Consider the following 21365-nt stretch of genomic DNA (forward strand, 5'->3'; position numbering starts at 1 on the left):
CCTACAGAACGCATATGCAGGATGGTTTGCACGGTCTCCGACCTGCCGTAGGTCTTCGATAAGCAGACGCGCAAAGTTTAGCATTGTTGTCACGATTATTATGACTATCACGGACAAGTTACCGACCCCCGTCGCCCTAGATTGAAACCGGTGGGTCTCAGATGCATCCAGCACCTGGGCTTTATTGTTCTGCTGGAAAGGCAGAGACTCACTTCTGCCTAAGCTGCCAACCTGGAATGCTAATTCTTTTCATTTTCTGTCAGTGCCCCTGGTTTAGAATGGCAGGCCTACAGGCACACAGCGCATCGGGGTGAAGCCGTTTTGACTCTGACTTCAGGGCCCTTGAGAGAGCCGCTTGACTTCCCTGGGAGGAGTGTCTCGTTCGGAATCATTTTTTCCAGGAGCGAGTGAGTAGCCTCATGACACCTCTTGCCATCTTGCCTCGAAGAGCTTGTCCGTGGTGGCGGCCAAGGCTGTTGGGCGTGGGAGGAATTTAAAGTTGTTTGTCACGCACTGGGTGGGGGAATTCGTGGTTAGCTGAATTTCTCCCATGGTAAAATTTGGTGCCAACCTTCTTACCTTCTCCACTAATTTCCTATATTTCCTGAAGTCTTAGTGGGGTGGGAGGGCAGTAGTGTTCCAGAAAATTTCAGGGAAATGAGAAGCCAAAAAGGGCAGGCGGTAAGGCATAATGAAGTAAAATAGAGGCATTAGCACCTTTCCTATTAAAAGAAACTTCCTAGGAAATCAGAGGACTATCCCAGGGCTCAGGAGAGATGATGAAATCAGACCCCATCCCGCCCAAGACAGAGTGCTCTCTGACAAAGGGCCTCAACCCCTGGCCAGTCATTGCTATGGAGGCTGCGTCTGTCTGTTAAACAACGTGCATGGAAACAGTGTCCCGGGAGTTTAGAATGCAGACAAACAAAGAGAATAGGGACTATTAACTTGGCAAAAGGATCGTTTTAGGTTTTGCGAGGGTTAGGATTGTTTACCCTTTTGTTGGTTGGTCGAGGGTGGAGCGCTCAGGAGGGAGAACATTGGCACCTCTCCTGCCCTCCCCAGAAGCAGAAAATATGGCAGCCTCCTGAAGATTTGGCCCACACCCAGACACCCCACACAGCTAGAAGAGCCTAATGCCCTTGTTGGTATAAAGAGCTCCTTCCCCACCCTACTGGGACCTGGAGGGAGCCCAGGGTCCTTCTGCCTGTGGTGCAGGAGTGACCCAGCCTAGTAGGCCCATGTGGGCATCACTCTGCAAGCCCTACATAAACACCTCCACCATGGCCAGTCTACCTTAGGAAGCTTCTTATTTCCATGTCTCTCCCAGTTACTTTGATCACATGCTTGCTAAGCACTTTTAACACATTATCTCTGATTCCTCACTTTGGTCATAGGAGGCAGAGGCTGTTATCCTCACCTGACATGGAATCAAACTCCCTGAATGCTTCAATCATTTTCTCAGGTTCACCCGCTTTGTAATAGAGTTGGGATATGAACCCAGAACTCTAATGGCCAAAGCCACACGGTTAACCATTAGTCACTCTGTTCTCCTCTTGGGTCTGATACTCAATCTGTGAACCCTGACTGTGGAATCTGGTTCCCATGTCCCCTTTCTCTAGGACTAGATCTTGCTGCCTGGACCTATGACAAAAACTGTGTTGGACTTCTCTCATCTCAAATGCAGGCCCTTGTTAGCTGCTGGAACAAAGCATCGCACAATGAGGACCTAAAGAACAGAAAGTTACTGTCCTCAATTAAGCACTTAATGAATGATATCTGTAAAAACACCATTTCCACCGAAGTCCAGATTCTGAGATTTGGGGTAGACGTGAACTTTGGAGGAACATTATTTAGCCCCCTATAGACCCTGTTATATAGTTTATCCCCTCCAGAATTCAGATGTTCGGATCCTAACCCCCACAACCACAGATTGTGATGTGTTTTGGATATGGAATCATTGCAGATGTAATATTGGGATAGAGTGGGCCCCTAATCCAATATGGTGTCTTTTTACAAAGGGTAAATGTACAGAGGGCAGACAATCCTAGAACAGATCTTTCCCTCATAACCCTCAGAAGGAATCGAACTTTCCAACACCTTGATCTTGGACTCTTGGCCTCCAGAACTGTAAGACAATAAAGCACCTTTCATTAAGTCACCCAGTTCGTGGTACTTTGCTATGTTATGTTATCAGCCCTAGCAAGTGAATATAGAAAGTTTCAGCCAAAGAACCAGAAATGGGGTAAGCGATGACCAGGCCTTCCGCTAAGAAGGAACAGGCTCAGTTATGGCAGCTCTAAGAGACTAAGACAGGGCCAAACACGTGCCCCTACTTCAGATCAGAGAAGTCCAACATGGTTTTTGCTAGAGGTCCACGGATCAAGATCTAGGCCTGGAGAAAACTCATACACACCCCCAAAACTGTTTCATAATCATGCTGTGCCCTGACTCCTCCAAATCTTGACTTAGTGATCAGACCTCGTGGCCGTGGTTACCATCCAATCATCCATCCCGTGGTTGATTCAACAAATATCTCTTCGATGCCTCACTCTATGCCAAGCACAAGCTATAGGGCCCTTGAGGGCCATAGTGAACCGAACACAGTCTCTGCCTATGTGACCTCATAATGGTCTAGTGGGAGAGACAAACCAGGAAAGAGACCAAAGGTGGTGTTGGGGTGCAAGGTGTCAGGCACTGTGATAGGACTGTGAGGGAAAGAGAAGGACTCAGCACAGGGCTAAGCTCCTGGCAGGCCCTGGCCAAAGGTGGCAATGTCACAGCCAAGGGGCAAAGCATGAACAGTCATTTTTTAGGGGAATCAAGAGCAAAAGGGGATACTGCAGTCGTGGAGTAGAAGAAGTACAAAAGGCATGAAGGAGCACAGTAGACTTCTGGAATGACTGCCAGCTTGGTTTCCCAAACTGTGCCAGGAGAAGTGGAGAGGGAGCAGGAGCCAGATCATGAGTCACCTCTTCACAGAAGGAATCTGGCTTTGTCCTGATGGCAAAGAGGAGCCACCAGGCAGGCAGGGGAGCAACGGGGCCAGGTCTGAGCTTTGACTTGGATGGACAGCGTGGGAGAGAGGGGACGAGGCTGTGTTGGAAGGATTCCTCATGCCTCTCTCCCCCGTCCCCGGCTTATTTCTCCCCTGTACTCACCCCTATGGCTGCCCCTCCCCATGCACGGGGCGGGGGCTAGGCGAGATGTGAGAGTTGTCAGCCAGGAGTCAGTAGACTCCGGGCCAGGGTTTCTTTGGTTCCAAAACTAGGAAAAGCTGATCTCACAGATGCCAGAGCTTTAATATCTCCAGCCGCCCAGGCAGACGCTGATGCATCAATACAGAACCCACTTCACTCGGGGGTTGGAGTATTTTGGACTAAAACCAAATTCTGTTACCTCAGCTCAGTCACTTCCCCTCTCCTGGCCTCAGTTTCCCCATTGATAAAGTATAAGCGACGCAGATACCCTAAGGCTGCTTTTAAGATTTTCGGGGTTTCACAAAATATAAAATAACATGGACAGGATATCTAGTGCTTCTCGTATGTCGAACTTTAGCCGCTTAGCATGATGGTTCTAGGGCCACACTGGAATTTGCCATTTTGAGCACCTACTACGTGCTAAGAGCCATGTTTATTGTCTTACGCGTATTATGTTCTTCAGAGAAGCTTTGCCTAATCACCTGTATCATAGCATACATTAACCTATCACATATCACTACTGAACCCATGTATGCATCTGTTTGCTTGTATCTCTTAACGAAGACATTGGGTTGTTTGTTGCCAAATCTCTAGGCTAAAGAACAATACCTAGCACGTAACAGGTTCTCAGCAAATGTGTATGGGATGGATGGTTGGATGAATGAATTCTGAGCAAACCTCTAGCAAAAACCATGTTGGACTTCTCTGATCTGAAGTAGGGGCACGTGTTTGGCCCTGTCTTAGTCTCTTAGAGCTGCCATAACTGAGCCTGTTCCTTCTTAGCGGAAGGCCTGGTCATCGCTTACCCCACTTCTGGTCCTTTGGCTGAAACTTTCTATATTCATTTGCTAGGGCTGATAACATAGCAAAGAATTGCTATTAATTCATTCATAGCAATACTTGCTCAGTATTCTGAGCAATACTCATTCTGCATTTGGTTCAGTAAATAGGTATCATGACGGCATGAGTATGATAATAAGGAGAGACATGTTTAAAGCTCTGTAGCTCGTTATCACCCTACTTGGGCAGTCCAGCGTGGGCCCGGTTAATTCTCACTTCACGCTTCTTTCATTTTCTCCTTTCAACTGGGTGCAGGAGAAAGTATCTATTGTTGCAAGAGAGAATCATTGACTCCATTTCTGTCTCCTTGAAGATGGAAGAAAGCCCTCAGTTTCAAAGAACTCCCTTAAGCGATTAGTATCGTTCCGTGTAGTGCTTATAGAGTCCTGGATGGCAAACTTCTGAACACCGGAGAGACCCCTTGAACTTTCGATTCTCTATTTCAAAAGAAATGAAAGAGACAGCAAGTTAATTCTTCACTAACAAAGTGCAATCCAGCTCTGGTTTGGAGGCGGGGGGAGGAGTTGGGGGACACCGTCTCCATTTCATACACACTGCAAGTTGATACAGGATTCTTCAGCTGTGTCCCCTAAACTCCCTCCTCCCTGTTTGAGAATGTCTGAGAAAACAGGAACGTGGAGTAGCTCCTGGCCCACTGTGATCACTTGAGAGCTAGCCATCCTCTGGGTTGGGCGTGATCCCGGGGGGGGCATCATGGTCAGCTCGGCTAAAAGTTCTGCAACAACCCCCAGAGGTTTTGACAGCCAGCTGTGGACTTCCTATCTGGATAGGCCCAATCTTTATGAGTTTTGCTAAGAGAGTGAACTGCTGTTTGGATTACCTAGCAGTAAATGCAGTAGATTCCTTGGACTGAAAATTATAGTTGGGCTTCTGCCTTTGTTAAATCATTCAAAAGGCAATGCAGGAGGCAGCTTCTTCATTGACCCTCGGGGTCCCCACCCTCCTGGTTTTCACTGCAGGTGTACCTCCCTCCCCTTTAGCATGGGCGGGAACTGACCCAGTGACTGACTTCTAACCAACAGAATATGCGGCAAGAGTGATGGGATGTCACTGCCTAGAAGAGGTTAGGAAAATTGTGACTTTCATTTTGCTGCCTTCCCCTCCCTCCCCAAGCCCCTCCTCGTCTGTCTCCCTGGCTCTTCTCACTCTTACGAAGCAAGCTGTCCATGGACATCCAGATTGCCGCAAAACTGAGGAGGGCCAGTAGTCAACAGCTGACAGGTAACTAGGCCTGCAGCCCGACTACCCACAAAGAACTCAATCTTGCCAAAAGCCAAGTGACTGAGCTTCCAAGAGTTTAATCTTGCTGCCACGCCTTAAGAGGACACAGGTCATCCTGTCTTGATTACAGCCTCTGAGGGATCCTGAGCCAGAAGACCCAGCTACGCTACGTGCAGATGCCTGGCCCACAAAGAATGTGAGATAATACATGTTGTCATCTAAAGCCGTTCGGTTTAGGGGAAATTTGCTGTGCAGCCAAAGATAACTAATGCGGGCACTTTTTACCTGAAGGAGTCACCCAAAGAACTGTGGGGGTCAAGGACAGTACCGCAGACATATAGGCAGCAGAAACTAGATTTAAAAATACATAATCAGAAAACATCCCATTAACCATAGCCAGAGGAATGAAATCCTCAGAGGTAATTTCAGTAAGAAATATGTAAGGCTATTTGTGTCAAAGTACAAAATACTATTGGAAAGTATAAAATAATACTTGAGTCATCGGCCTATAGAGCATATTTCTGGATGAGAAGACTAAAGACTCTAAACTCTTATTTATTTTCAAATTGTTTTAAAGTAGAAGGTAATTTCTATGAAAATCACAACAGATTGTCCCCTGAACTAGGAGAGATTAATCCAAATTTATCTTGTTAAAAAGAAAAACAATGTAAAAATAGCAGAGAATTGTTTCCAAACAGAAGTCCATCGTGGGAGAACTAATCTTATCAGATATTAAAATGCGATAAAGGTACAACGAGAAAAAGGGTGTGATTTTGACCTAGGCCTAAACAAACAGATGAAAGGAACAAAACGTGCATACCAGAAATATAATTCCTAAATGTTAACATTTTTGCATTTAGCGCATAAACTCATCGGAATGTTCAGATCAGAGCAAATATAAATTAAAACAAAGTAATAAACAAAGAAACTCAGGGTATGGAAAGAGGTGATGTAAATCTATTACTGGGAAATCATATGTGTAGCGAACATGGAGGAGGTTGTTATCAACATTGAACAGATAGCTCAAACACATCAATAAGAAACATGCTTGGATGTCTATAGATAAATAAAAAAAATAGTATCTCCTCCATGGCAGAAATGCGTTGGTTTAAAAAGCAATGCAAAGATGTTCAAACACACCAGTCGTCAAAGTCATACGAAATTGAAATCATCACAATGAAATCTCTTTGCTTCAATATCAAATTCTCCAAGTCGTTTTCGTTGTTGTTGTTTTTTTTTAATATTGGTATGGAATTCTTTCAAGTGTACTAAAAGACAAGAAAATTGTCAGGCATTGCTAATTTTTGTGTAAATTGTTGTAACCCCTTGGGACAGCGATCCAACAATGTGCCTCCTAAGCTTTATAAATATCCATCATATTTGACATGGTAGTTCCACTTCTGAAATGTATCCTTACAAAGCCAGTATATATAAACACATTCATCACAGCATTATTCATAGTTGCAAACTTTTGAAAGACCTTAAATGTCAACAAAGAGGGTTGATTACTCGTATCTTTTTATTTTTAGCTGTAAAAATGACATTTAAATGTGAATGTTATATCATGAAAACTTCTTAACATAAATGGCACCTTAAATAAAGTAGAATGTGCAATTTCCTCGAGAGGTTAGACATGTATATATTAAGATACATTATGGATATCAATATATGCTATATTTTTCAAGAGTAGATTGTAAACATATATTAAAATAACAATAGCTAAGAGCTCTATGTGCTTTGTCCCTGGAATGGACGGATGCTTCACAATTAAATCCTCAGAACCTGCTAGTTAGTACCTTGGCCTCACAGAGGAGGAAACCACGACTGAGGCGTCGGAATACGCATCCAAAGTCAACAGCTTCCAGGCATGAGGCTGAGATTTGAAATTTGTCTCCCCCAAGGGAAAGCCAGCGTTCTTAACCTCTGCTTTTGACCTTACATCTCTAGAAGAAACAAACAGAAACAATCTGCACGCAAATAATAATAATGACTATCTATGTGTGATAGCACTGGGAGTGAGTCTTTATTTTTTAAGGGTTTTCTCAAAAATATCATTTTCATAAATTAACACACATAACACGGGAATTTCGGAATCATGAACTACCTACCAAACAAAAAAGGAACTGCAGAGGTATTATTATTATTTACCATTATTATCACCATCCCACCATCATCGTCTTCAATATCACCTTATATTTGTACAGTTTCTAATGTGTATTTGTGAATGTGAATTAATTATTCATTATTTAGTATCATGGGAAAATAATCAAAATTAAGGGACATGTGATTACTTTTAAGATGGATTCCTTTGTTAGAGGAGATTAATGATATCACTTGCTCTAACAAGCTGATAGAAGGGGAAGTCTGCATGTTAATTCCTGGGGTCTGTGGTGGTATGACAATTCTCCCTGCACACAAACTTGTCCCATGCCTCACGTCCCTTGACTGTATCCACAAATGTAAGATGAGGGGATTGAGTTGGATTATTTCTAGGCTACCTTCCAAATGTGTCATCCCAGGATTCAAATGGTGTCATTTAAATGCTAAAATACATTTTCCCTAATAAAAATTCATTTTTGCCCCACTAAGTCGCATATCCCTTTTTCTATAAGAAAAGTACACATCTTTAGAAAACGTGCTGGGATTTCCTATACAAAAATATTTTCCTTTATGCTCTCTGTAAATTAAAAATTCAGTCACAGAAAGAGATGTTCCCCAGAAGAGTGGTAATTTGCCTCTTTTCCACCTCAAGTGCCTGTCTGAAAGCTGTCTGCAGGACCCTCCTTTTCCAGCCTCATTGGCACCCCTGGGCTGCCATGATGGATTTCAGGGACTTTAACGATGTAGTGGCTCCCTATGCAGTCAATACACAAGTACATCATTACTACTAAGGACCACACCCTTTCCTCGGTGCAGGGGCTGGAGAAATTTTCTGATTATGACTTAGACATTCCTGTGAATATCCTGACTCTGAAACTCCCAACTTCCTCATTTTTATTATTTGTTTATTTATTTATTTATTCATTTATTTTTGCACATCTCCCTTGGAGCTAGATGGCTTCAAATCCCAGTTCTACCACTTTCTTAACTGTGTCATTTATGTCTCCTAGCATCCCTGAATGTCATAGATCAATCTTCATTTACGTAAGGATTCCCATGAGAACTCATTTCTCAAAGGATTCCCATGAAAAGTTACAGACAATATATAAATGACTAGACTTCACATCTCCTATATTTACTTATGCTATCAGGCAACATCTCAGCTTTGGAGAAACAAAGGCACGTTAATGACCTTAAAAGAACTACCTCTTTGACATTTGATGGAATCTTTTCCATTAAACTCTATCTCTGAATTCAGGAATTTCCTTGATCTTTCTAGAATTGCTATAAATGGGGCTTTCAATAAAATAGATGCCCCAGTGCGGTCGGTTACCCTCTGTTATGCCTGTTTCTGGAGAGAATGTACATAGAATGTCACGTGGTAGAGTAATGGATCAGGAGCAAGTTCAAAAGGGAAGCCTGGAATTCTGCTTGGATTTGTTTGATCTGACATGCTGAGAAACTTGCAGTGCAGAAATTGAGTGGACAGTCTGGAACTCTTGATAGAAATCTGGAGTTATCAGCATACAGAAGCCCTTTGAAACTGGTGGTGAATGAGATCGCCTGGAAGAAAATACACAAAGACAAAGGTACTTATAAGGAGAAAATCTTGAAAAATATCAACATTCAAATATGGAATGGTGGAGGAAGATGCATAGAATATAGGCATAGAAATGACATTGAAAGAGTTAAAAAAATAAGAAAGAAAGAAATACAGCCTTCAAATAAACACAGTATTTCAAGAGAATTTGATTAATTGCCTCGCCTTTGAGAAATCAAGTAAAAAGAAGACTGAAAACTATTTTTTAGATTCCACCACAAAGTGATTATCTGAGTCTGGGGTAGAAAACTATTGTTCTTTTCTTCTTTATTGGGCACCGTGCTCTACACCTCTGCTCCTTTGTGAAAAAGCACCTTCCCTCCCTCTTCAGTCTATACTGTTACTCTGGGAAATGTCCACTGGTATAACTTCATCTTGACTCCCAGCCACAGTTGCTTGAGTCAAGGGTAAGCACCTGGCCCAAACCATACCCATAAGAATATGTAGCTAGCAATTGGGAATGAAATCAATATTCAAGCCAAGTTCGTCTGCTATCTTGCGTTGAGTGGAAATACATCAAGAAAGTTGACTGTGGCCATTTTGCTTCATTCAAACCATGAAAAAGAGAAAGCTTGTCTACAGCAAGAAAAATGCATACTGGTATATGAGTTTGTGTGTCCAACTTCTCCATTGTTCTAGATTCATTCTAATCTTAGTTTTCATAAACCTGTATCATTACAATAAATCCTTCTTTATGCCTCAGCTAATTCAAGGTTGATTTATTTTGTTTATAAGATGAATATTTTGACAAATAAACGAATTTATGCTACGGTAGCTAACATATATTATGAAAAAGTTACAAACTATTTCATCTTGAACGCGTACACTGGCCCTATTATTAAACCCATATCGTAGGCAGGGAAACTGAGGCACATAAAGGTCAAATAACTAGCCTACTGTCATGAAGCCAGTGAGGAGCAGAGCTACGTCTTAACAGAGGTACTCTGGATCCACATTTCATGCTCTAAGCCACTATACTATGCATTTATCACAAGTAGTCTTAGAAGCAGCAGGTGCTCAGAACTGGTAGGGTCATGGATAGTGGGAGGAATGACAAAGTATTTCTCCCGGACCAGGAAACTTGCCATGTCTGTTGTGTTGTACGGAACTAATATTAAAAACTATTGTCTGTTCATCTGGGGTCTTGGATGTATGTATTGAAGCTAAAGCTTAGAAGTATTTTGTCAGGTCATCATGAATATGTGTGTTCAGTTATGTATGGCCTTCTGGAAGATACAATAAGAGGAGTATTATCCAATTTAACATATGGTAAATTAAAGCAAAAAAAAAAAAAAGAATATTAGGACAGGAAAATATCTTTACTAAGGAAAGGACTTTCTACTCCTAATTAGAGACCCCAGGCAATTGTGTATGATAATAGAGATGTAGATTAGTGATATCTGGGAGGAGTCAGATAACTTAAGGCTATCAGAACCAGCATTTCTCTCCAGAAAAACTTCCACAGTGTCCCTCATTTTGGGGACCAAAGTTTTGAAATCTTCTTTCCTAATCAGGCAGAATGTGGGTCAAAGCAGGGCCAATATTCTACAGTAGATAATACAGACTTCCAGCATCAAACCCTGAAAGTTTATGTACAAAAGAAATCTCCCAGTGAACAGAATTGGGTGCAGCCATATAGTTGACCTTGAGTCTCATTCCTTGATCAAAAGAAGTGATTCATGAAGTTCATCTCCATGGGCTCCATTCATCCTGTCATTGATCTCACTGTAATTGTCCAACAGAATGTGGTTTATGCTCTGGATCAATGTTCAGCATAAGCTACATCAACTTTCCTCCTTGTTTTTCCTGCGTCTCCTTCACCATTGTATATCAGTATGTTTGGAAAAATCTATAGAACAAAATAGTTAAAAAGTATTCTGAAATAAAAAATATCAGTATCAAAGCTCAGGTTTTACCATATATTAGCTGTATGAATTTAGGTGTTGTCTCATTTTGTTCACCACACACACACACACACACACACACACATACACACAGAGATATACTGTGGACCCAGAATTCAGTTATCCACATCATTATTTCTAGATGCCAAACCTAAAAATTACTTGGTGTCCCTTCAGTCATTTGCAAACATTGTTTTGGGCTCCTAACATGGGCCAGACTCTGAGCTAAGCAACAAGTTGGTCCCTGCCTTCATACATATATAAATGAGCGGGGCAGACAAACATTAATTATACAAGTCTATAAAAAATAATAAAGCTGCAACTCCGAGAGCCGTTATCAAAACTCATGGTGGGAAGGTTTTTATTCATTTAGAGTGGGGAAGTTTTGAAATTGTGCATATGAAAGACTATGTGATCGGAAACCAAGAGGTGAATCATGGTGGATGCTCCTAGCTTTGTCTGTCTCATATCCACCACATTTCTGGATCTTTTCTGAGATCTGTCCTTCCCTCCACGCATCCCATCTACAAGGTCACCATGAGAGAGTCTGTGTGATTACACAGTATGGCACCAAACCTTGGCCACTATTGGTTAGTGAAGAAATTGGTGCCTCACTCAAGTTGGATCAATTGAAAAGGTCCTCAGGGAATGTGGAATCCATCCGAGGGATGATGGGCCTGGCTGTTGTCTTGACCTGAAGTGATGCAACCCAAACACTATTAGCTGCCACCATTTCTTCTGTCTTACAGACTCAGAAATAGAGACCGCCTGTTTGCAGCAACAGAGAAGAGAGAACCAAACATGCGAAGAGACCCAAAGGTGAGATACACAGATAACAAGGGGTGGCTCCATTGGTGGCCGAGGTGTTTGTTGGATTCCATCGTTGGGTTCTGTGAGGTACCGCGGATCCTTGTTACAACTTTCCTTTTGGCCTTGTGCATTTGTTCAATTTGGGTTTCTGTTGCTTGTCATTAAATGGTAGAGTCCTGACAAATACCTCGTAAAAACAGTTTCAGTGAAGCAGCTCGGGTGGAATTCATACTGAAGTGAATCGAGAGTGGGAATTAGAAAAGTAGAACAGCATCAGTTGGCAACCTTTGTGAGAAATCGCTAGAAAAGTGGAGCTGGGCTTGGGGTGCCTGGGTCGCTCCGTCAGTTAAGCATCGGACTTAAACTCAGGCCATGATCTCGTGGTTCGGGAGTTCAAGCCCTCCATCAGGCTCCGCGCTGACCACTCGGAGCCTGGAGCCTGCTTCGGATTCTGTGTCTCCCTCTCTGTCTGCGCCTCACCCTGCCCCTCCCTCTCAAAAATAAATAAACATGAAAAAAAAAGTGGATCTGGGCTGAGAGTAGGTAGGGAGGACGATAGAGAAAGCTAGTGACCGCCGAAGGTGTTGTTCCCTTCAATGATGCACATTAGTTTTTGCAAAGTAGCTGCCTTGCAAGAATGAATGGGTTATGATATATTTCTTTTTCCTGGTATTATTGTATTGTGCATATTTTAACAGCGAAGACGCCAAGAGTATACTTGAATGCAGATGAGTATATTAGTTTCAGCTTTCTGCATAACAAGCCAATCTAAAAGTTAGTGACTTAAAACAATGTTTTGTTTTAACTTCTGGTTCTGCAGATTGGCACTTTAGGCTGGGCTCAGCCACACGACTGTCCAAGGCCGAGCTGGTTTCGCTTATCTACCAGTGGTCAGCAGACAGCTGGTGGTTTTCTGGGGCTGGATAGTGTAAGGTGTCCAAATTTCACGTGTGCCAGTTGGCTGGTTCCCATGTGGGGTGACAAGGCAACTGGACCACATGGCTTGTATCGTCTAATAGGCATGTCGAAGCTTGTCCCATTCAGGATTGGAAGAGCAGGATAAGAGGGTGAGCGTTATTGGGCAAGGACTTTTCAAGTCTTGCCTCCTGTTCGCTACCACTTTTTGACCAAAGCAAGCCGATGGCCAAGCCCGGAGTCAGAGTCAGTGTCACAGGGCACTACCGTGGGGTGTGCATTGAGGGAGGCTTGAACAAGTTGGGGCTATTACTGAAATCAATCCACTGCAAGAGGCATACCAAAAGAATATAGAAGAATGAAATGGGAGAACTGTTTGAGATGACCACATATAGCTTTCAGGTCCGTTATAGCCTTAAAATAGGAGGCAGATTTGCTGGAGTTCAACAATTGAAGAAGCCTCATTTGGGGGACATTTCAAATAAAATGTTGGTGCCGGTGCAGTATTTCATTTTTGTGGACTCCAATAATTTATTTCTTAAAGAGGAATGATAAAGCTGCCACAGAGACCTTCCCTTTCAGAGATAGGGGCAGCCTGTCACCAGCAGTGAGCTCCCCTCAGCTCTCTAATTACCGTCATGCTGACGGAGGTTAAATATTTATGAAGAATGTGCTTTTTATCACCCAATCTAATTTTTAAACTCAGATTCTCTAATCTCATTGAGATGTTAATAACCCGTGTTTTTCCTCCTCGCTTTTAGGTTTTTTGGCAGGAGTAAAAGATCTCTCCGTTCTCATTTATTCTGTGAAGAATGGCACATTGGTGGGCATAAGGACTGCATAAAGGGTGCTTCATAAAGAACAGCGAGAGGAAGAAACCGACAAGAAAGGATCTCCATTCAATTCAGTCGAGAGAACTGTGGGTTCGCACAGAATAAGCTGTTCTTGGAGAATGGATTTGCCCTGTTTAATTGTTACACCAGTTCTACCTTTTGTGAGCAGGGTGCCCTTGGACAAATTATCCCCTCTGAGAGTTAGTTTCTTCGTCAGTAAAATAAAGATAATTTTTTAAGATCTGGTTCCATGTATTAGCTTCCTATTGCCGCTGTAACAAATTATCACAAACTTAGTGGCTTAAAACAACACAGATCTTTAAAGATCTTGAGATGGGAATATTTTTTGGATTATCCAGGTGGGCCCAAGACATCACTAGTGTTCTTGTAAGACAAGGGCAGAAGGGTCTGAGTTAGAAAACGAGGAGTGGGTGCGCCTGGGTGGCTGAACCGGTTAAGGATCCAAGACTGGATGTCAGCTCAGGTCATGATCTCAAGGTTGGTGTGTTCAAGTCCCATGGCGGGATCTGCAGTGACAGCACGGAGTCTGCTTAGAATTCTCTCTCTCTCTCTCTCTCTCTGCCCTCCCATCACTCTCTCACTCTCTCTCAAAATGAATAAAAAGTTAAAAATAAATAGAAGTGACCTTGGAAGCAGAGGCTGGGGTGATGTATGGTCTTGAGACAAGGAGGGCAGGCAGCCCCTACAAGCAGGAAAGACCGGGAAATGGCCTCTCACCTAGACCCTCCAGAAAGAACCAGCTCTGTCAATCCATATGAGACTTCTGACCTCCAGAACTCTAAGGTCATAAATTTGTGTGTTGGCTCATAAGAAAGTATGAATAAATGCCACTGTTGCTGTGGCTCTGCCTTGCCTTACTGTTGTTCAGGGACTCCTGCTCTACCTGCAGGGAAGTGTCCGAGACCCCTAACAGGACCTGAAGAGTGCTCAGAGATTCATCCTGACCCTTCACAGCCCAGCCATTCAAAGCTGGTTATGTCCCATGCCGCCTCATTTCTCATGTATCAGGCCTCCCTGTTTTTGTTCAAAATACTGCCCACCTCTAGCTACAGAAGAGTCTCTCCACCCTCATTAGATGGTGTCATTCTACGAACGGTACAAAATTCAATTCGGGTATTAGCTTCTTCAGAAAGCCCACCCCCGAGACCCTACCTGGCCAATTCCCTCTTCCCCTAGCCTGGCCGGGGGCCTGCTCTTAGCATCACTAACTGTGGGTCCTTCCTACTCTTCCCTTTATTGCGGGATTTATCCGGCCATCTTACGATTATTTCACAGATAACTGATTTCCTCATGGGACTCTAGGTTTGGAGGGTGGAGTCATCCCTGTAACCTAAGTGCCTTTTACTGTTGGGTGCACAATCACGTGTTCAGATGAAGTTCATTAGGATAAGCACTCTCAAGGCAGGGGCTGATCTGTGTTGCTCTCCAAGCTACTTTTCTAGACAATCAAATGGTAGTGATGCTTTTAGCTCATGGCAGAGACCACACTGGGGACTTTACCGATTGACTGAGCTCTTTCGTATTGAAACAGAAAACCAGAAAGACTAAAATCAGGCAACATACGCCACAGGGACACCAACGATGCTGGCTTAGAGGGAAATTCACCTTTGGAATCATCAGGCGATAAGAATGGATGGTTTCCGTAAATGGATGCTTTACGTCAAAGTTCATGAATCGGCAAGATGTGTCTGAGCACCAAACATCCTGCTTTACACACAGGTAATCTGCTTTCTAGATGCCTACTGCTCCTCTGAGGAAAATGAATATCAAAGAATGGTCCAAGTATATAAATTATATGGAATTGACTGTTAGTGACTGAGTCCCTAGGAGGAGGGCAGGCAGGTGTCTCAGGTTTACAGTGTTCCAGATCTGAGTTTGACTCCTGGTTCTGCCATTTGCTCACTACACGACCTTCAGGAAGTCTCGTCATTCTCTGAGTCTTGGTTTAGTACAAAAATCATAATAATAATGTAGTAAATTTGAACTGTGCACTTCCTGTGTGCGAGCCACCTCGCTAATCACCTTACGTGAGTTGATTCACTTAATCTCCGCCTTCATTTGAGGAGATTATGTACCTTTTCATTTACATAAGAGGCGGCCCAGGGACAAAGTCGTTTAATGACATTCCCAAAGTCATAGCCCAAGTAGCTGGAATGTGACCTAAGCACCCTGCTTCAGCTCCAGACCCCCTGTGTTTGCCTCTGTGCGATGTCCCCCTGACTTCCGGGGGGAGTTACCACCTCCTGAAGCTGCTGCAGAGACCGACCTGGGTATGAAAGCCTACGGTGAACCCCTGGGAGCCAACTCATTATGAAGAATGGCTGCATTTCCCCCTCCCAGCACTTTTCTCTCAGCCTCATGTTGTTGACTTAGGCTGATCATCTTGGGATTTTAAGGATCTGATCTGGAGTGGACATACCGATGTTGTGCATGACTTACCTACCTCCGGCAGCAGCTGTGGCAAACCCCGTGGGGAAGCAAATGGTAAATGACTCAGTTGCGGGGACGCATCTTAGTTAACCATTCATGTCTCCACTGACGCTCTGGCTTCTGTTCTTTGTAAAGGCTTCGCAGATTTCCCCAGACCATTCCAAAGCCTTGTGGCTCTACCAAGTTATTTTACCCATTCACTCATTCCCTCATTCATTCAATAAAAGTTAATTGCACGCCCTCCACGTTCCAGGCACTGGGGACATGGTATAAACAAGACAGATGAGGCCCTGGTTCTCACAGAGTCTGCTTTGTGGTAGGGTATTCACAGGCAATATATAAATTAGCAAACAAATAAACAGAGTAAGTTCAGATAGAAACAGTTGCCAGGACGACAATAAAAAAAAAAACAAAAAACAAAACAAGGCACGTGACCAAAAGATGACCCATGTGGGCATTTGTTTTTAGAAAATAGGCCTTTGAGCGGAAGGGACTTTGAAGCTAAAATCTAAATGATGAGAAGAATGCCTAAGGTTGGGATGTTTGAGGCACAGGAGGACAGCCAGTGAGCAAGGAAGGCGGAGGTCCAAGCTGAAGTCAGAGAGGAAGGGGGACCCCGATTAGGGAGGGCTTTGTGGCCAGGCCAGCAGAGGAGTATCACTCCTGATCTGATGAGTGATCTCATCAGTGATCTGATGAGATACTTCAGCTGCATAGATGGTGGATGATGGCAATGGGGTTGGGGGCAGGGGGGACATGAGATGAAGGTAATGAGACCAATTAGGACCGGTTAGGAAGCCATTCTTGTACCCAAATGGAAAACGATTTTAGCTCACGCTATGACTTGGAGTGACAGCGATGCCTTCGACATGTAAGATTTAACGTTTGCAAGGGATCTTTTGATGCATGGCATGAGCCCACACCTGGAACATCGAATCCTTACCACCATCTTTTCCAGAAACCACATCGGAGACTTCTTTTTGTGCCCCTACAAGCATTTGAGGGTCAGGCAAGAGTAACAACTCAACAATTATTTCCAGGTGAGTTTTTTACTCCTACCCTCAGAAGCTCTCTGATTTCTGCTTCAACGGGCCTTTAGATGTTAGACGTGGCCAAATATGGGCATTTGGAGCCAAAGCAGGAGCAACAGTTAATGCACGTAGTGTTGAATGTGTCGCTGCCATGACCCCCCTGCACGCTGCCCCCCAACAAGGAAGCGTACGTCACACTTCGTTTAGAGATGGCTGGCTAATTTTGGGTGATCTTCCCGAAGTGCATCAGTTTCTATGGTTCTTTCCTTCCCGTGTGCGTGACCGATGCACAGGGATCTACTTGGGGAGCAGCTCGGACTCCTGTTCCGAAATGTCCTGAAAGCACTCTGCACGTGTTATTGAGACGCTGGGTTTGTTGCCTGCTCACTGAGGGCCGTTGCACAGCTTTGGACACTTCATCGCACTTGGGGTCTCATCTCCTCACCACAAAACTTGTCAGTCACTGTGGGTTGTTGTTGTGGTTGTTGCTGTTGTTGTTTTTCAAGAGAAAGGGAGGCAGGTGTCTCTCCAGGATTGGATTTGGGGCATAATTCTGCAGGCTGGGAGACAGGCCCATGGGTCCCTGTGGGCCAGACCGTGAACTCCGTGAAGACAGGGCTCTCCCTGGCACTTGTCCGTGTTCCCCACACTGCTGGGCACAGGCCCTGGGGCCCCCTGGGAAAGAAAAGAAAATCACATTCCTGGGGCCGCCGGGTGGCTGAGGTGGTTAAGCGTCTGACTCTTGATCTCAACTCAGGTCATGATCTTGAGATTCCTGGGATGGAGCCTCGCATCGGGCACCTTGGTGACAGCGGAGCCTGCTTGGGATTCTCTTTCTGTCTCCCCCTGCCCCTGCCCTGCTCTCGCTCCCTCTCAAAATACGTAAGTCAACATAAAAAAAGAAAGTCACGTTCCTGAGCGCCTGCCTACTGTATGCACAGTGTTTTCTAGACTTGAGATGTGAACATAGCTAATTCTCCAAACAACCCAGTGCAGGAGGAGGTATTTCCGTGATGATGCTTATACTGATGATGACGATCCCCATGTTACAGGTGAGGACATGGGTCCAGAGGAACCTGGCACTCGGAGAGAGTTTGCCCAAGTTTACAGCTGCTCAGAGGCAGAGCCCGGACTGGAGCTCACGCATGTGAATCGCAGGTAAAACCTTACGCGGATGCAGACCGTGAATGAACGTGTCAAAACAGTGAATGAATGAATCACCTTACGAAACCAAGTTCCAGACACCTCAAAACAATCTCCGCTTCGGAAGCCGGGACAGCGGGCCCCTGTGCAAGGGCTCCGTGCCAGCCTGAGAGATGGGGTTGCAGCAGGAAGAGGAAGTGCGCCGAGCCGTTTGTTTCTTTAATAGTCCTGTGACACCAATAGTTAATTCTCTCGCCGAGGATATTTCCCATTGTGTCAGCAGAGCCGAGGAAATTGCTCATGGCAGAGAAGGGCCATAGTTATGCTTCTATTAGGGCCAGAGCAGAATGATGTCCGGTGCCGATGCAGTGAGTGCCCTCCGCCAAGAGCAGACAGCACTTGGTATCCATCATCCGTCCCTCATCCACCCACCCCTGCCCTGCAGGACAGGCGGCCCGTTCCATCCCCGCCTTGCTCCGCAGGAGAACACGGCCAGCTCTCCACACCCTCGTGCTCCCGACTCTGTCACTTACCAAACTCGAGACACTGTCACCTCCCTGAGACTCCTTCAGGAGCTGTAGAATGGCTCGTTCTTACTTCTGGAGCACTCCACTTCCCGCTGTGACAGATACCTGCCTGTCCACCTGCCGGGGAGCCTCCCGGGGAGGTCAGTGAGCAGGATCCGGCACTGGGCCAGCCGGGTCTGGGGCTGCACTAACCCGCAGGCCCTCAGGCATTAGGGCCACTGAGTCACGCCTTGCGATCGAGCCTCTGTCAAACACAGCAGCCTTTTCCCCAAAGGCTGCAGCCCATCCTGCCCTTACCATCTAACAGTACTTATCGATGGACTAATGGATGCCAGTCCCTGGGGGCACAAATGTGGGCAAAACATAGTGCCTGCCCTCAAGAAGATCAGAGTTTATGGGGAAGAGGGGTGGAAATAGAAAGGAAAAGCAGAAAGCATTTATTGAATGTTTATCGCAGGCCAGGGACGCTACGCGTACTTTACTTACAGCCAGCTCTGATTCAAGGCTTATTTTTATAACACAAATGTTTTCCAGCCCAACTGATGTATCAGGGAGCAATTGGAGGACAACGCACATTTTGCGTTGGCTTCGTGGAATTTTGTCCACAAGAAACACTAGATAAATAAAGAAAACTGCATCCGCAGGAACAGAGCCACGTGGGAATATGTGAAACGCACACGTCAAACATCCGTGACACCTACTAGCCCCCAGGTCCCTCGCGTGGGACACGAGTCGTATCCTCCTGTCCACATCCTGTGCTACAACCTGCCACCCAATTTGGGGAGCCCAGGTGAGTCACTGGACTCAGCACCCGATTCTCCGTTTTGGCTCAGGTCACGATCTCACGGTTCACGAGTTCGAGCCCCAGGTCGGGCTCTGCGCTGAGAATGCGGAGTCTGCTTGGGATTCCCTCTCTCTCTCGCCCTCTCTCTCTGTTCCTCCTGGCCTCTCTATCTCAAAATAAATAAATAAACTTAAAACAATAATAATAAAAACTGTCCAGCGGTCCACCCAGTTTTATCCAGTTTCCAATCACTCATGAGCTCCAAACGCTGAGTCTTTTTCAAGGGCAAGGGCCATATTTATTGAGGCATTTTATTTTTTATCCACTTACTACTTGTAAAGCTGTGCTACCATTTCTATTAAGTTCCTATCCGTTTGGTGAAAATGTGTCAGTGATGAGATTTTGGAGTGCCGTGCCAACAATTGCGTCTTTTCCCTTGAGCCCTGGGTTTTTTTATTGCATGATGGTACATAGTGTAATGAACATTACAGCAAAATTGGCTGTATACCATCTCATTTAATTTAGCTTAATAACGGCAGGTGGGTATTATGTCAGTATTTACTTTGTGGATGTTATTTTCCCCAGTTTACAGATGTGGGAGGCAGGGCTCGGTCACTCCAGGTCACCTATCTACTCTGTGACAGAGCTGAAATGAAACCCTGCTCAGCCTGATGCTCATGTGACTCTCCATTGTGGTGCTTCCAGAACGGAAGACACCTACTCCCTTAAGACGCAGGAGAGTCACGGAGTCAGGGCCGGCTTTCCACAGAGCATTTGAAGATTTCCAACAAGAACGTTCAGAGCTTGGATGTTATCCAGGGAAATTTACAGCACGACACAGGCCACGGCTCCTGGGTTTTGTTTGTTTGTTTGCTCGTTTGTGGCGTGTTTTGTGTTTTGTTTTTTTCATCGTAGAGAATGGAATCCCAGTCTTTCACCGGGAAGAATGGAAGTATTCATTCGTTCCCTCCCACAAGGAAAAGACACAGGCACTGCCCGGTGCTTGGATACAGAATGAAGCCAGTGTCTCCCCTGCCTCGCTTTGCTTAGAGTCCAATGGAGGGGACAGAAGAGACGAGCCCCAGGAGACAGGTATCGAGGGCGCTAAGAAAGGGAGCATCCCAAACAGGAGGGTGTGGGGGGAAGGTCTTCTGTAGGGGGTCCTCCGCCGGGGGACCTCCTGCAAGGTCGATGCCAAAATGCAGACAGCATTTGCAGGGCTGGGGATAGCACCCAGGTACCTTTGGATGGAGGAATGGGGGAGACAGGGAGAGGTAGAGGAAGATGGGCTGGGAAACCCTTTGGAAGACTTGTACTGAAAAGCGAAGAAGCGTGGTAGGTAGGGGCACAAGGTTATGGGGTCTTTTGTTAAAACCCCAGGAGCCCTCGGAATGACAAGGATTGTCGGTGTGCCCGGAGTGATTTCAGTCTGGCTGTGTGACTGGCTAGGTAGGACGGGTCCACGGCCTGTCCTTCGTGCCTCCAATCTGCCGACAACGATCGATCTGCATCTGAAACTGAGGGTGTCGGGCCGAGGCGACAATCACTGAGGGGGTGCGGGTGTGGCTCTGGCTGGGGGCTAGGTTCCCCCGTTTGGCTCCAAGGCTTTCCTTGTTTCCTTCTCGGACCTGACATCTCCCTGCCTGTGCCATCTCAGAGCTTGCGGCCCAGGAACGTTTTTGCCACAGCAAAAGCCGGGCGTTCCGTTGCAGACACTGTGGTCACCGCAGGCAAAGCGGGGCAGGGCTTTGAGCCAAAAATAACAAGCCTGAATCGAGGTCGCCCCGCTTTGAGGGCGAGGGCCCCGAGGCCTGTGTTGCCCCAAGTGCCCGCTTCATGCCTCTGTGGATTCACGTGGCAATTTCATGACACCCGAATGGTGACTCTTTAACTGCGCCCAAATTCACGTAACACAGAGCTAACCATGCTACGGCAAACAATTCAGCGTCGTTGGTACCTTCCTAATCTGGTGCAGCTACGATCTC

At 45.3% G+C, this 21365-nt stretch overlaps 3 long non-coding RNA genes across 4 annotated transcripts in view; 2 read left to right on the forward strand and 1 right to left on the reverse strand.

Annotated features, from left to right (window-relative positions):
• Positions 1–13674, forward strand: part of LOC132692704 (uncharacterized) — a 34657-nt gene extending 20983 nt beyond the window's left edge. The window contains exons 3-5 of one of the 2 annotated variants that reach the window (XR_009616530.3): positions 264–407; positions 11636–11705; positions 13373–13674. This is a non-coding gene — a long non-coding RNA (uncharacterized LOC132692704). The remainder of the gene's footprint in view (positions 1–263; positions 408–11635; positions 11706–13372) is intronic. The other variant, XR_009616529.3, reaches the window with a different exon arrangement.
• On the reverse strand, positions 142–2092 carry LOC132692705 (uncharacterized). The gene is made up of 2 exons (XR_009616531.3): positions 580–2092; positions 142–473 (listed from the first exon to the last, which is right to left on the reverse strand). It is a non-coding gene; the product is annotated as an uncharacterized LOC132692705 (long non-coding RNA).
• LOC144616203 (uncharacterized) lies at positions 2843–5783 on the forward strand. The gene is made up of 2 exons (XR_013555338.1): positions 2843–3049; positions 4296–5783. It is a non-coding gene; the product is annotated as an uncharacterized LOC144616203 (long non-coding RNA).
• Positions 13675–21365: the final 7691 nt, after the last annotated feature.

The sequence above is a fragment of the Panthera onca genome, chromosome B1 (assembly GCF_046562875.1).
Source record: "Panthera onca isolate mPanOnc1 chromosome B1, mPanOnc1 haplotype 2, whole genome shotgun sequence".
Lineage (NCBI taxonomy): Eukaryota > Metazoa > Chordata > Mammalia > Carnivora > Felidae > Panthera > Panthera onca.